Source organism: Anas acuta, chromosome 29, assembly GCF_963932015.1.
Source record: "Anas acuta chromosome 29, bAnaAcu1.1, whole genome shotgun sequence".
In the NCBI taxonomy this organism is placed as follows: domain Eukaryota; kingdom Metazoa; phylum Chordata; class Aves; order Anseriformes; family Anatidae; genus Anas; species Anas acuta.
In genome coordinates this window covers 2,602,000-2,616,505 of record NC_089007.1, presented here as the reverse complement: position 1 = coordinate 2,616,505, position 14,506 = coordinate 2,602,000, and the positions used below count along the sequence as shown (strand labels likewise).

At 49.9% G+C, this 14,506-nt stretch overlaps 1 long non-coding RNA gene across 1 annotated transcript; it reads left to right on the top strand.

The window, feature by feature from the left end:
* Nucleotides 1-22: 22 nt before the first annotated feature.
* LOC137846049 (uncharacterized) lies at nucleotides 23-9,767 on the top strand. The gene is made up of 2 exons (XR_011090364.1): nucleotides 23-855; nucleotides 7,365-9,767. It is a non-coding gene; the product is annotated as an uncharacterized lncRNA (long non-coding RNA).
* Nucleotides 9,768-14,506: the final 4,739 nt, after the last annotated feature.

The following is a 14,506-nucleotide window of genomic DNA, read 5'->3' as shown; positions in this document are numbered from 1 at the left end:
GGAGGTGGGGCAGCTGGGATCCACTGCAAGGATGGCTGCTGTGCACTTAACACACTTTGCTGTGGGCGTAACATCAAGTGGAGGAGCAATACGACAAAAGGAAATGGCCTCAAGCTGTGCCAGGGGAATTTTAGGTTGGATATTAAGGAAAACTTCCCTTGAAAGGGTTGTGAAGCATCGGAGCAGGCTGCCACTTGGTTGAGTCACCATTCCTGGAGGTATTTGTATTTAAAAGACATGCAGATGTGGTGCTTAGGGAGGTGGTTTAGTGGTAGGCTTGGCAGTGCTAGGTTAATGGTTGGACTTCATCTTTGAGGTCTTTTCCAACCGAAATAGTTCTGGGACTGTCACTGGCAGGGAGCAGTGCCTCAGGCTCTGCCTCTTTTGGTGGGCAGTGCAGAGTCTGAGGTTTACTGACTGATCCTTCAGTGGAGAAAGTATTTCCCTTCTGGGCAGGATAGGGGAAACAAAACTGAAAGAAAGCAGCCTAAATCAGAAAAGAAAGCATCCTGCTCTACCTGCCATGAAGCTACTGCCTTCCCTTCACAAAATGGGACCGGAGCCTGAGTAAACAAAGGGGCAAGGAGAGCAAGTGGTCACAGCAGCAGGATCTGAACTCACCCTGGAGTCTTCCTGCCTGAGAAGATCGCTGTTAATATCACAGCTTTGAGGAAACAACAGGACTGAGGTGATGGAAGAGGGGTGTGTTCTGCAGTCCTGCGATCCAGTATTTATGGTGGTGTCATCAGAAAAAGGCCACGGAGTGTGAAGACCTTGGCACTGGGGCTCGCCAGGCTGGTTTTGTCTAAAGCTGCCCTGACCTGCCCAAAACTTTGCTGTAGTTTGCTGTTCCAGGTAAACAAGCTAAACGACTGCCTGGCTGTTACCTAATGGGTTTTAGCAATTGAATCTGTGTAGTTTTATGTAACTGTGGGGTATGATGGCGGTGCCTGTGGTAAATCTGATTTTTTTCTTTAAGGAGCAGGTAGGTCTAGCAGGTGTGGTCTGTGGGCACTGAGGACAGGATGGCCCCAGGGTTATTAGCAACTCATCAGTAACAGATCATTAAGTAACACAGCTTGGGTAGGTGACAAACCTAATGGTAACAGGAAAAAAAGAAGTGATATCATAAGTGTGGATGTAACGGGGAATTGTAGCTGTGTGTGGAAAGAATTAAGTGTAAAAAGTGTAAGAAAAATATATAAAAATAGCCTCAAGTAGACCCTAAAATGAGGAGGAAGAAACAATCATATTCTTCCCAGTAAAGAGGAGACAAAAAAAGACAAAAACCCATCAACATCATACTTGCCTCTGAGAAGAGCTCAGGATGCTGGTGAGTCATTGGCAATGCAAAGGAAGATGGGAGAATTTCTCATCAAAGGAAAGGGGCAACTCTTTCTTTTTTTTTCTCCAGTTACTGGCAGCCCTTAATAGAAATGGAGCAATTTGGCTATTAATAGTTTTCACTGCTGTAACTGGCCTGGTGGTAAGCAATCCTGGTGAGGCTGAGCCAGCAGTTAGACTATTGGTAAGTTCTAATTCTTGAATCCTCACAAAAATGTGTTTTTTTTTTTTATGTACTCTGGCTTGCACCAAGCCCCTTCTCCATCACCTGTTGTGGTCAGGGCCACGTCATTACACCAGTTATTTCTGCAGATGGAACAAGCTGAAGCTGCAGCTCATCCTTTACCTCTTGCGTGCCATCACTAGTGTGGCCACCAGTGTTCCCATAGCCCAAATTCTGCCTCTGCCCTCTTGGGACTGGGCAAGTTGGATGATGGACAGGGTTTTGGGTTCCAGGGGCTGTGGGCAGTGCTGGCAGCAGGGAGCAGAAATTCAGAGCACGAGTTCCTCTGTCCTGGGCAACAGTTCTTGGCTCCTTCTCCTGCTAATATTAGGACTGTTTTGAGGATGATTATGGTTCTGTGAAATGGCTATTAATATCATACAAAGCTTGGATGGAAGTCAAAAATAACAGCAAATGAGAAAACTACTCGCTGCACAGCCAAACAGGAAGTACAGGCAAGGCTTGGTGCTGCGAGAGATAAACAGTGGGAAGGAAAAAGCAAAAGAGCTGCAACAAGATGCGGAGATGAAAAACCCAAGCAGCTTTGGAGATCGCCTGAACACAGCCCTTGGCCCTGAAGCAGTTCTGTTCCATCGAATAATGCTGATCAAATGCTCCGAGCTGATTGAAAGGAAATCCTGGTTTATTGGCCCAGACGTTTCCCGAGTTTGCAAACACACCCTTCAAGTCCTAAAGTCCCCCCGCTGCCTGCTCGGGGAAGGGAGGGGTTGAAGCAGTTTGCTGCGGACAGGCCCTGACTGTACCCCCCCTCTGTGCCTTGGGAGTGGATTTGTTTCTTCTGCCTCTTTCTCCCTTTGCACACAGCAGTTTGTTGCTGCCCGTGGCAAGCCTGTGCTTCTGAACCCTGGTTTTCATCTTCCTTTTTGATAGTTATTGTAACTGCAGTAATCTATGAGTAGAGCCAGGGCAGGAGCTGTTTGTAGGAGGAAATAATCTTTATAAGACCAAATGAACTGGCTAAAAAAAAGACAGGCCAACAGGCTCCTGGTCCTTTATTGAGTAAAAAAGAAGAAAAATCCAGATTTGTTGCCTGATTTTTTAGAAACAACAAAGGGGCTCTGAGCCCCCAAACTGCTCAGCACCGTGATGAGGAAAGGCAGAGCCTGGAAGTGCTGCTCCCCTGAACGCGGTGCCTCAGGGGTTAGGGAGTTTCAAGGAGCTGAAGCTGAGTAACTAAGGCCAAAACTAAAAATACATCGAGGTGCGGCAGCAGGATTTCCCTGACAAAGCTTGAGCCCTGGCCGGATATTTAAAACCTTTCTCTTATTAATTGCATTTAATCTCCCTGTTGGCACCGAAGCACAGGTGAAGTTTCTATGAGTAAGAAGGCACGGAACAAAAGGGCAGCGTTGGTTTCTGCTGTGCTTTTTCAGATCCTATTGCCTCTGCTGCTCCTGGCTGTACCACGTTGTGGCTCTGCAGGCGGATGGTCACGCTTCTCCAAGGAAAGGAGCTGGCAAAAGCAGAGTTTCACAGGTGTCACCGCACCTGCGCAGAGGTATTTGGTTCATATGCTTTTCCTGGTTATTGCGCGACCCCATCAGACAAGAGCTGTGCTGGCAAAAGCCTGCTCAGAAGCTAGAAGAGACACAGAGGATTCTGCACAGCCTTTGGTTGCTCTTGGGTCCCTGCTCTGAGCCCCAATTCCTGGCAGTATGGGCATAACCGTGTGAGCACAAGGAAGTAAACGAGGCAAGGCTTATGTAGAGATGCAATATATTTTATTAGACCCACCCAGGCAAGCTTTCCACTAGATAAGAGCTTAAATACTTGAGCAATGTTTATTTTCTCCAGCTACCTACTAGGAAAGTTGTGCCTAACGCAGGCGTTGCTGCAGTGATTTGCACCAGCAGAGGGCACAGGGTTTCCATCGGAGAGCTCGGGCAGGCGCTGCAGGGCAGGGGTGTCTGCACTGGATTTTAGGTCTCTACCTCACAGCAGGATTAGTTTTTAACAATATTCAATTTTTTTCCCCCACTTATTTGGAGAAAAGGACATATATTTGGAAATGGGAAGGTTTCTATGGGTTGTTTAAAGAGAAAAATAGGGCTCGCAGCATTTGATGGAGCTGCTCGTGGAAGGCATTCATCCCTCTTTACCTCTCTGTGCATGCCCTGATTCCTCTGCTCACCCAAACTACCTGACGTGGGGGAATCTACATCAGTTGAATTCCTCCAGAGAGGACTTTCTAGACCTTCTGCTTTACTGGTACACGAGCAGCAGCTGACATGTAACCAGCAGAGGCTGGATTTGCTGCCCTGGGGTGCTGCGGGGAGCTCTGTCTGGAGGTGGCAGTGAGTTTCTCTCCAGACACACCTGTTCCAACCAACTTGGACAATATTTGCTACCAGCCCTTGCTGCAGGTTTGTTTCTCAAGCACAGAGAGCAGCAGAGCGGAGCCGTTAAGTGTTTCAAAATCTTGGGCTGAAATACCTTCCTACCATCTTTCCTCAATTAATCTATCTCCAAAAATACGAGGACGCCAGCGTCTGTTTACGTCTCGGTGAGCCAACGAGGTCACCGCAAAAGCTGCATCAACAAGAGGAAAAATAATTTGAGGGAAGGGAAAATAAACGATAGCGAGGGATTCGGTTAACTGACCTCAAAAACGCAGCCCTCCCTGGCTGCTGGCTACGTGACCGCCTCGCCATCTCGTGCGCTCCAAGGGTACATCTGTGAAGCGCTGGAAGACGCTCCGATACCAACGAACTCCCCTGGCTCCTCAGGGAGGGCTTCTTATCTCCAAGAGCAAAGCCTTCCCTTCTATCAGCACCGAGAGAGACACTCAACTGTCTCCCAACTGCTCTGATGCTGCGATAAGCCCCGAGCGTTCGCTGTGCAGCGAGGCTGGGAAACGCTGGAGCACCAGGGGCTGATCGAGGGCGTGCAGTTTGGCAACAAAAAGCAGCAAAAACCCTGTCCTGCTAAAGCATGCGGGATAGCTGGGGTCCAGAGAGCTGTTAACAATTTTTTTTGGCTGCAGGGCTGTAGCCTTCAGACCACCTCTCGTGCCCAGGTAACACAGAGCTGCCTGGGGGCATGGGCAGTAAAAGTTAAAAGCGGATTTTGCAGCTCAGCCCCTTTTTCTGTGAGCAGGGTTGCTGCTTGCTGCAGAGGGATTGAATGCCAGTTAGGAGGTGAGCTTTGGGGAGCAGAAGTTTTCTGGGGTTGGAAAAGGTCAGAAGCCACTCGGATCATTCAATGGGACTGAGGATGCTTCAGCTGGGAGCGCAACAGGGGCGAGGAGAGGGTGCCCTGGTCCTTCTTTACAGATGTTGGATGAGGAGAGAGAAGAAGGATGTGTGGGGAAGGCAGCTGGCTGGCTGCAATAGCTCAGAAACACGGCCAAGTCCTACCCTTCCCAGCAGCGAAGGCATTGCAGAAATCCCAATGTCTATCTGGTCCTAGCCTCCCACAGCAGTGACCGCCTGGGGCAGGGGACTCAATGTTCCAGCCTTTTTTTCTTCCAAACCAACTATTTTTCCAAGTCTGCAGCTCGCTCATCAGACTGTGGCTCCCTCTGCTCCCGTGGCTGCGAGGTGCTCTCCCCTTATTTTGGGGGTTCAGGCCACATTTTGGGTTCAGAGGGGGCCAGCAGAGCTGCCTGAGCGAGCAGGACCTGCAGCCACTGCTCTGAGAGCTTCTGTGGCTTCTTTTGGCACAGGGCTGGGGCTGAATCCCTGCTCCAGACCAGGGGAAAAACGTGCAAGAGGATCCGTGGGTTGTTAAGGAAGCCAGGATGTGAGAGAAAATCAGCTCCTCCGAATCCAGCAGCCAGCTGCTGCTCCTGAGGTGTGTGGTCCTCCCGTCATGGCCTAAAAGAAATGAGGAATTGCGGCGTTGAGATTTTGATAAGATTGCAGCAGTAATTCCTGGAGGTTTGAGCCCAATTCTCAGAGAGCAGTGGGAAAAGAAGAGGAGCTGTAGCGATGACAACTGAACGTAATGTGTAGAAAGAAAGAATAATGGCGAGTGGATGATTTAAACAATGTGTTAATTAAAATAATATAGATATTGAAGGAAGAATCTCTTTCCTGCAGAATTTAGAAGCAGCCAGAACATGGTGCACTGGGACTAGGGTAAAAGTAGGCAAGCTGATCCCTGCCCAGGGAAACACTCAGGTGCTTTTCAGTGCTTGGAAATGTTCTCAAATGTGGCTGAGCTTGTAGGAATCCCATGGAAAAGGGCCTCTGGATGCCTGCGACCTGTCCAGGTCATGCTGTATCTCTTTAGGAGAGCCAGTTCTGGGTGTCTTTGAGGTGAGCCCCAGCTGATTCTGCAGTTCCATGCATGCTGCAGTGAAACAACAGAGAAATTTCTGTATGTGGAGAGGGGCACCCAGGAAAAAGCAGATCTAAGACTTAAGAAGCCAATAGCGGATAATATTAAGAAGGTGAAAATATTTCAGCCTGACTTCAAAGGACAATCGATCAGATAAGCAACAAGGTTGCTGTGGATGATAAAGAGGGAAGAAATCACAATAGCATAAGGAAAGGACAAGCTAGAAAGCACACATTATGTATTTCTGGGTTGTCTGGACAAGATTAAATGTAGACAAGAGTTGGAAGCTGAGAAAAGTCTTCGCTAACCTGGGGAGGATGGAAAATGCACAGGAGAAATGCGGAAGGTTTGTCTTAAGATGGAGACTGAAGATCAGGAGAGAATTATGTGGTGTTGGGCTCTGGGAAAACAGCAGAACAAGCAGTTAAACACATTGTTTGTCAGCACCTAAAAAAGAAGACCAAAGCAAATGAGTAACAGGCAACACTAATTTGGCAAGAGCTAACCATCCCAAGCTCAGATAATTTACTTCTACAATGATGTTATGAGTGCTGCACTCCAAGAAGAGGCAGTAAATACAATTTTATGGCTTTTGACACTGTTCCACATGGTACACGAGCAAGCTAAAGAAACACATTTCAGATAAAATCACTCCAGAGTGGCGACGAGCCCTGTTTGGTGGAGATCTTTCTGTGTTTTCTCCTTGCAAACTGGAAGGCTAAAAGCAATGTGAGTTTTAAGAGCAGGCTAAAGAAATGGGTTGGGAACGATGCAGCTGATCCTTTTTCATTTTGTTTAGAGATGTTTCTCTCTCGCCTCTATTGCTGGAGGCTTCTGCAGATGGGTTGGAAAAGAAAGAAAGAAAGGTTGAAAAATTTTAAAGAAAAATGTTAAAGACTGTCATTTTCATTGCCATGAAACTCAAAAGTGACTTGAGGTGGTGGCTGTGGTTTTTTTTTCAAGCAGGAAACTAAAATACAACTTGAAACAAGAAGCTGACAGCAACTTTAACTAATTAAAGATAACAAATATGTAGTGAAAAAGAAAGAAAAAAGAAAGAAAAATGTTGCTTCTAAGTGTATTAATTTGTGAAGAATTAGCTCAAACTGGCCATGGGTGCCTGCCCTCCCAAACAGGGATGGAACCTGGATATTTCTGCAAATAGATCTCCACCACAGCTTTCCTGAAAAAATCCCAGTTTCTCCAAATACTGTGGGTGTTTTTGGACTGTTTTCTGCCTTGCTGAGAAGGATTTTACCCTTGGCACAAGTCACAAATGAGGCTGCATGACACAGTGTCTTGGGCGAATAAAACTGGGTTGGATGACCCCCTGAACCTCTCAGGTTTGTTTTCGTGGGCTTTACTTGGAACCAATTCAACATCTCCTGTTGTCCTAACTTTTACCTAGCCAAACAAGAAGGGAAGAATAAAAATATGCAGTGCCTCGTAGAAAAAGAAAATTATTTCTCCCCAATTCTGACTCTTCCCCCAACAGGTTTCAGGAAACCACATGACGGAGGTGAAATTGTTTTATATAAACTATAATTTCTACTCAGTGAGACGACGGCTCCCTGCTTGCTTCCCTGGAGCTGAAGGAGGTTGTTTCTGCCCTGGCCAGGCCTGGTGGCCTAATTCTGCATCCCTGCGTGCGATGTCTCACCCCAACAGCGGGTTTTCCTTGGGCTTTTACCTGCTTAAAGCAACATCTCCTGGCTGCCTCACTTCTCCTTCAGCTGCTGCTTCAGAGACTTCAAATATACATCAAATTTAGACGAAGCAGAAAGGTGAGGTGCCCGTGTTGTCTGCAGCAGCTTTGTAGCCCACGTCTGGGCAGAGAGCTTGGTGCAACCGCAGCGGATGCTGGCTTCTGTGCCTAGCGCTTGGCCAAAGTCTTTTGGCACGCAGCACCCAGGTGGCCCACAAAGATTTTCTCATCTCGTGCTGTTTTCTTTCAGTTCAAAGTAGCTGAAGTGCTGAGAGGGCTGTCGGCACCTTCCAGGGCACTTTATTTTTAGCACAGCATCAAGAGCGGGCTGTGCGCCTTAGGTGATGCGAAGACACTTGAAAACATAAAGCTCTCCTTTTCAGCGCAGGCGAGCTCTTAAACCTGCCTGGCCTTTCTAGTGGCTAAACTGCGTGTTTGTGTTGTATTTCACTCGGTGGGATTTATTTGATGTTTCCCTTTTGAGGCGTTTTTGCCCATGTGGGTATTCCCAGTCTGCCCCCGAGTCCCTGCAGCCCCTCTGAAGCGCGGAGCTGCCCTAGGATCTGGAGGAGCCTCGTGGTGCTCAGATGATCCCAGCAGCAACTTTGGCCTCGTGGCCGCCGACACCACGAAATGAGAACCCCTGATTATTTTCGCAGACTCGTTACTGAGCAGCAGTCTCACAACAGCTCGCGGCATCTGAGCCCCTTGCTTATGAAACTCTCCGCGTGTGCAGGCGGGAGGCGTTTCATCCGGAGCTGGAACACATCAGCCAAGCAGAATTTCCTTTGAGCTGCAGATAAGCAGATGCTGGCGATAGAGAGGCCCTGCTCAAACAGACACCGTGCTTCCAGCCTTCAGAGCAGCCTCCAGCGCCAAAGGGGAAGGAAGTATTTAATATTGAGAACACAGGGACATATAGCAAAAAAACAATGCTTCGAGATGCATCACCCTGAACGCCGCACGCCCCGGGGCTGTTAACCCGCTGCTGTCAGGGTGAGAGTGCCCGAGGTGGCCTCAGAGCATGGGATGAGGCTGAAGGGTTCTGAGCCTGGGCAGTATTTGGTAAGGATTCCTCAGGAATGGGCAACAAGGAGGCGGCACATCATGGGGGAAAGCGGGAAAAGTCTGGAGAAAGCTGATCGTGGATGTGTGCACTGAAAAATCACCTTGTCTTTGTGATGTGCTACCTGAATGGTCAGGTTACAGAAGGTAAAAAAAAAATAAAAAAATAAAAAAAAGCTAACCTCACATCAACAACAACAAAATCAAAAACCCAAGCACAAAATCCACCAAGCAACAAAACGATGCCAGGCTCATCGCTGAGCCCTGCAGAGCATGGGAGGCATCGCTTCAGTTCTTTTCACCGTCAGCAGAAATTGTAAATATAATGGTCTCTGCTTGCTGAGAGCAAGCAGAAGCAGCGCACTGCACAGCCCAACGGCTATCAAAAAGACAGAGTGGGATAATAAAGATGTGGTCAAAAGCAGATGGAGGTTTAGGCAGAATCTTAGGCAGACTAGTTCTTGAATGGAAGTCTTAGAAAAAAATAAAAATTAAGTCCAGTAATGCGAAGCTAAATATTTCTGGAGAAGAAAGGGAGCAGCATTTGCTAATTTTGGGTAGCCCCACCTGTGCTCCAATGACAATTGGAATAATGAATAATGAAGAGCAGGGAAAAATATGCAAGAAGTTACCCCATGGTCACAGATAGTATGAATCTACAGATAAGAGACAGTAAGGGAACAAAAGGCAATTCGAGGGACTTTTTCATGGTTTGGGGGGATAGAGGAGAGGCTGGTTGGGGAAGAACCTCATTGCGGGGCCGCCTGCCAGGGTAACTAATGGCACGCTGAATATCCAGCAACAGAAACTTCATTCAAGGGCAAGCAGTTGAAGAAGGGGAGAGCAGGATTAGGACCTGCTGCTCAAAGACCTTGAATCGAAAGGAGATGCTGCATCCTCACAGCGGCTGGGGCAATGGGAGCCCTTCAGCCTGGGTCCGGCTGCTCCCCCATGATGTACACGTCACCCAAGTGATGCTCACAGAGGGACACCCCCATCTCCATCCCCCCCAGCCCACGGGAGGATGCTACAAGATGCTCTGCCCACTGCTTCCAGAGACTGCCTCAAGATGGTGCTCCAGCCAATTTGCTGTATTTATTTATTTTTAAAGAATTTGCATGCGTTACAGATGGCTTTTCTGTGTGTGTCTTTACTTATTAGTAACAAACGAGGGTGGAAGGGGTTCACTGCTTGCAGGGAGCCTTCGGCTGCCTCTGCCAAGCCCCTTTGCAAGGCCCAGCGCTTCCAGCTCCTGCGCTGGAAGCCCCCGAGCGCCTGCCGGGAATGAGTCACAAACAAGGTCCCCATAGGAAAGGAGAACTATGGGTTCTTAACCTTGACCATTCTGGGTAGGAAAAGTTTATTTGTCCAGCTTGCTTTATAAATAACCCAGAAGGCAGCAGCCTTGTTTTCATAATCTCCGACTGGACGTGCGGAGGAGCCTCAGCACAGAGCCTGTCCAAACGCTGGCAATCCCGGCCGGAGGCTGGCCCCCGGGTCTTGCTTTAATGCATCCTCCATCTGTGCTTTGCTCTGCAGCACGACGGAGAGGAACGCCAGCAGCCTCCCCACGAGCTCTGCGGCATTGCGAGGTCGCCTCGTGGGGGAGAAAAAGGGTTAAAAAGGAGCTGGAGCATTTTTATTGGGAACAGGAAGAGTTCAGGTCAAAGAGCGAGGTGTTAATGGAGGGATGCATGCGAGGAGCGGGGGCTCAGCTCTCACCACACAGGTAGCTTCAAGGAGAAGCTGGAAGCCCGAAAATTAACCCTGTGCAAACGAGGTTAACCCTCGCCTCGTGGCAGGAGGGCTCGGCATCCACCTCGTGGTTTTTGGCAGCCCCGTCCTGCTGGAACTGCACCTGCTCGAGGGAGGGAGGATGGGGAAACCTCCAGCGCTCGGTGCAACGCGGGACAAGTTGCTGTGTAGCCTCGAGGAATAATAAGAACAGCAAAGGAGAAATGGCCAGCAAGGCCAAATGCAAAATCCTGATTGGATGGGGAGCAGCCCTGCAGGGAAGGGCCTGCGTGGTCACCTCCAGCAGGAGCCAGCAGCCTCTAACGCACCCTAAAACAGCCTTTTTGTCCCAGAAAGCAACAAAGCTCCTTTCTACCAGAAGGCAAAAACTATTGCAAGGTGCAGCAGAAAATTGGTGCGTCGTTAATAGACCCCAGGAGCATTTCCTCTGCTTTATTAAAGGATCGGAGCAGGTGCTGGAAAGGGGCAAGTTCCCTTTTACACCAGCCCAGGGAGCTGGGAACTCCTAGGGCCCCACTGGTTGGTAAAGGCAACCAAGAGCCAAGCACCTGAGCCCAGCATCACTTAACAAGAGATTTCCAGAGCCTGAAAGTGGATGGCTAACGAGTGTCAAAATCCTACGAACTTCAGGACAAGCATCAGGTATGGAGAACTCTGCAAAGTGTGTGGAAACAGAGAAAAAGTGTCGGGCAACGAGACCCCAGGTGCTCAGCACTTTAGTGATGTTTAGGCTGTTTCATCCCTTTGCAAGCAGTTCCCAGGCAGCTTCGCCTCCTCCAAGCCTGCTCTGCAGCATAGTAAGGAATCAAACGAATCCTTAAAACTAGATACTTCCCTTGCCCAGCCCACTCTTCCTCCAGCCCTTATCTGCCCTTACCTGTCTCCACTAGGTCGCTTTAAATGTCCCAGACACTTCCTTCCTTTGTTTGTCTTGGCGAGAAAGGGAAATGTCTTGTGTGTCAAAGGTTTAGTGCAAATTCCTGGCCAAGCTCTTTCATACCCCTGGCCCCAGTAAATCAAACTTCTCCTGGCCAGGGCTTTGCACAATCAATCAGAAGCTCGCGCCGTGTTCCCCCTCTCCTGCTTGCCCATGGGATTGAGATGGAAGCAACAAAACAACGATGGGGACACATTGGTGTGGGAGGAGGTGCAGGTGAAAACCGTGCCAAAGCTGAGACCCATCCAAAGAAAAACCCCGGCCTCCCCTTCGCATCCCAGACCTTTGCCTGGGTTTCGCTGAAAACAAACAAAATAAATAAAAGAGAAGAGGGTCCCCCCTCCACCGGGTGAGCAGCTCAGAGGCAGCAGGTGCAGAACAAGAGCCTGAGGTTGAGTTTGAAGCTCTCCGAGGCTCGGCAGGGAGGGGTGAGCTCGCTAGCCACAAGCCTCCCGCGCAGGCAGCCCTTCGGTTGGGAGCTCCTTCCTTCGCAGGCGAGCACCTTGATCTCGGCTCCCCCCTCTTCTCCTTCTCACCGCTTCAGCCCCGTGCGGTCTCTCGAGAGCAGCACACCTGGCTGCGGGGTGCCTGGTGCCACCAGCTGCCGAAACCACAGCCCGAGCGCCGCCAGCCTTGCCTCTCCCTCGCTCGAGAGGAGGCTGCGTTGCATGAAAACAAGCCCCAGCCGGGCTGTTCTCACTCGAAGCTCTCCTGGCAAACAGGAAGCTACGAGCAGGGGTGGAAGAGCACGTTTAGGGCTCCTGGGTGACAGCGGGGACGTACCCCAGCCACCACCTGCAGGGAAGCGAAAGGAATGCTTTCCAGGTAAACATGCATCTGGCTTTTACCTGGCCAGCTGATACACTGACATCTGTATCCAAAAAGGGGGACGAGCTGAGCTCGTGCATTCCCCTCTCTGAGCTTTGTGTGCAGCAGAAACGTTAAACTGATGCACCATCTGCCCGAGCAGCAGCTCAGGTGCGGGTGGCTGTTGCTGTCGTTGCAGCCAGGGGGAAAAAACTCCCTTTGTGGATTGAGGGTCTGTCCTCCCCTGTGCTGCTCCTTGCACCTCGGATCTCCTCCAGGAGCGTGGATTAAGCCCAGGTGGCTCTCTCCATCCTAACGCCCTCAGCACGATTTGCTGTCACAGCAGACAGCTAACTCTACACCGATGGGAAGGGGACAGGAGCAAGCACGTGCCCAGGGAGATCCAAGACAAAAGCAGTTTTGCAGTGAGAGAGCTCAGCTGTGGAGCTATCTGCTCAGGGAAGGGCTAGAGGGGAAAACAATCAGTTTAAATAAATGGATATTAAATAGTCCACATGCCTCAGGAAACGTGCGCCCAGCAAAGGCCAGGTAGGTTATACCCGTGTAAAAATGCCAGCGCTGATTTAAGAGCAGGAGCCACCCAGATTAACTGCAGCTACAGCTCCTGCTGCTTGTGCATGCTCAGCAGCAACTTTCCTCTGCCTGGCACCAAGAGGTCAGAGCCCTGGATGCTACCAAAACCATTTCTCTTTAATCATGACGTGGCTTTCGGGCTGATGCACGGGCAAAAGGGAAGCTTTCATGAGCAGACTGCTAATGTGGCATCATCTCACCTGGTGCTTTCCTCTCTGACAGCTCCAAAGCGAGCCACGCCGAGGACCAGGAGATGCCACCGCTGGACAGTGCTCTCAGCAGGACTCCTCCACCTTTCCCCAGCTCTACATTTTCACACCAGTCCTCTCCTTCCCTCCCTTGGCACCCAGATTGCACGTTTTGGTGTACATTCATCCATTTTCCACCACTATGGTCCAAGCTTTTCACAAGCAGGTATGCACAGAGACCATGCAAAGGGATCCCTTTACTCAGCACCTGCTCGTTCCTGGTGTTTCATCTATCTGAAGTGATTGGGATCTGTCACAAAAGCTCTCCAAGGGATCCGTGATGGTGATAGCAGAGCAAGCAGCCGTTTGTGTGGGTCTTCTTGCCGAGTCCACCCCGGAGATGCTCCTACCTCTGGCACACCGAGGCCGGGGCCACCATGGGACACGGGGTGGGATGATGGATTAGGAAAGTGGCTGGGAAATTTCTCATACATTTCCTGCAAGGTTTGAAGTCAGGCCCCCCTGTATGACATCCCATCCCTCCTCTTCACAGCTGCTTCTCATTTCCCAGCCATAGCCTTCCTGTTTTGCTGGAACTTTTTTATTATTATTTTATTTTTTTGGAAAGGTGGGGAGGAGGGGGCTGCATTAAACAGCTGCACACAATTCTCCCCTGGCCGTGCCTGCTCCCATCACTATATATAGCCTCAGACAGGCCAAACAAATGGAGCAGGGCTGGGGTTAATAATCACAAAATGGAGTTCAGCTGTCTCTGAACTGTGATTTACTGGGACCAAGGCCAGGCAAGTTCCTCCTCACGCCCTGGCTGTGGAGTTGTCCACAAGGGACCAGCCTTTTCAAAATGGGAAAAATTATTTGAAATGCCTTTTTTTTTTTTTTTTCTTCTTCTTCTTCTTTTTTCTAGCTGAAACTTGAGAAGATGTGAAATGATTCAGGCAGGTCTGCTGCTGGATGAGGTCTCCGGGGAGGTGCTGGTGTGATGCGGAGGGGCACCGTGTGTGCTGACCCACACCTTCTCCGCCCCGAGGAGCTTAGAGCCAGGAGAATGGGTGAGTTCATCCCATCCCTTGTTCTTCACTGGGCCTTTCAGTGCCTGAGAAGTCACTGGTGGCAGCAGCCCAGGAGGCACTCGGTTGGAAATTGTGCTGTGCAGAGGTGTTGGTCCCGCTGTGACCTGCCTGCTGGGCTCAGATCTCCGTTCCCTGTGGTCACACAGCTGCTGTGATAAACCTGCAGAGTGTAGCTGGGGCTGCTTTGTGTGATAATTATTCACAAACAGGATGTGCCAGGGTGCTGTGTTTGCTCTGGAGTCTAGAATGAGAGCCCAAGTGTGAGGAAACATCTAGGTTTTGGGGTCTTGGGCACCCCAATTCTGCCCATTGTGTGTGATGAGCATCCCATAGATCCTGGTCCTCTGAACCAGGAGTATTTTTTCAGCTGCTGTGACTTGCAGAACCAATTCTTCTTCCCCCAAAAAAACAAACCTGCTCCTCTCCTGCCTTCTGTGGCAAGATGTGGCTGCAGGCAGCTCTCCTGCCCCGTGCCTGCGCTGCTGCTCCTCCAGC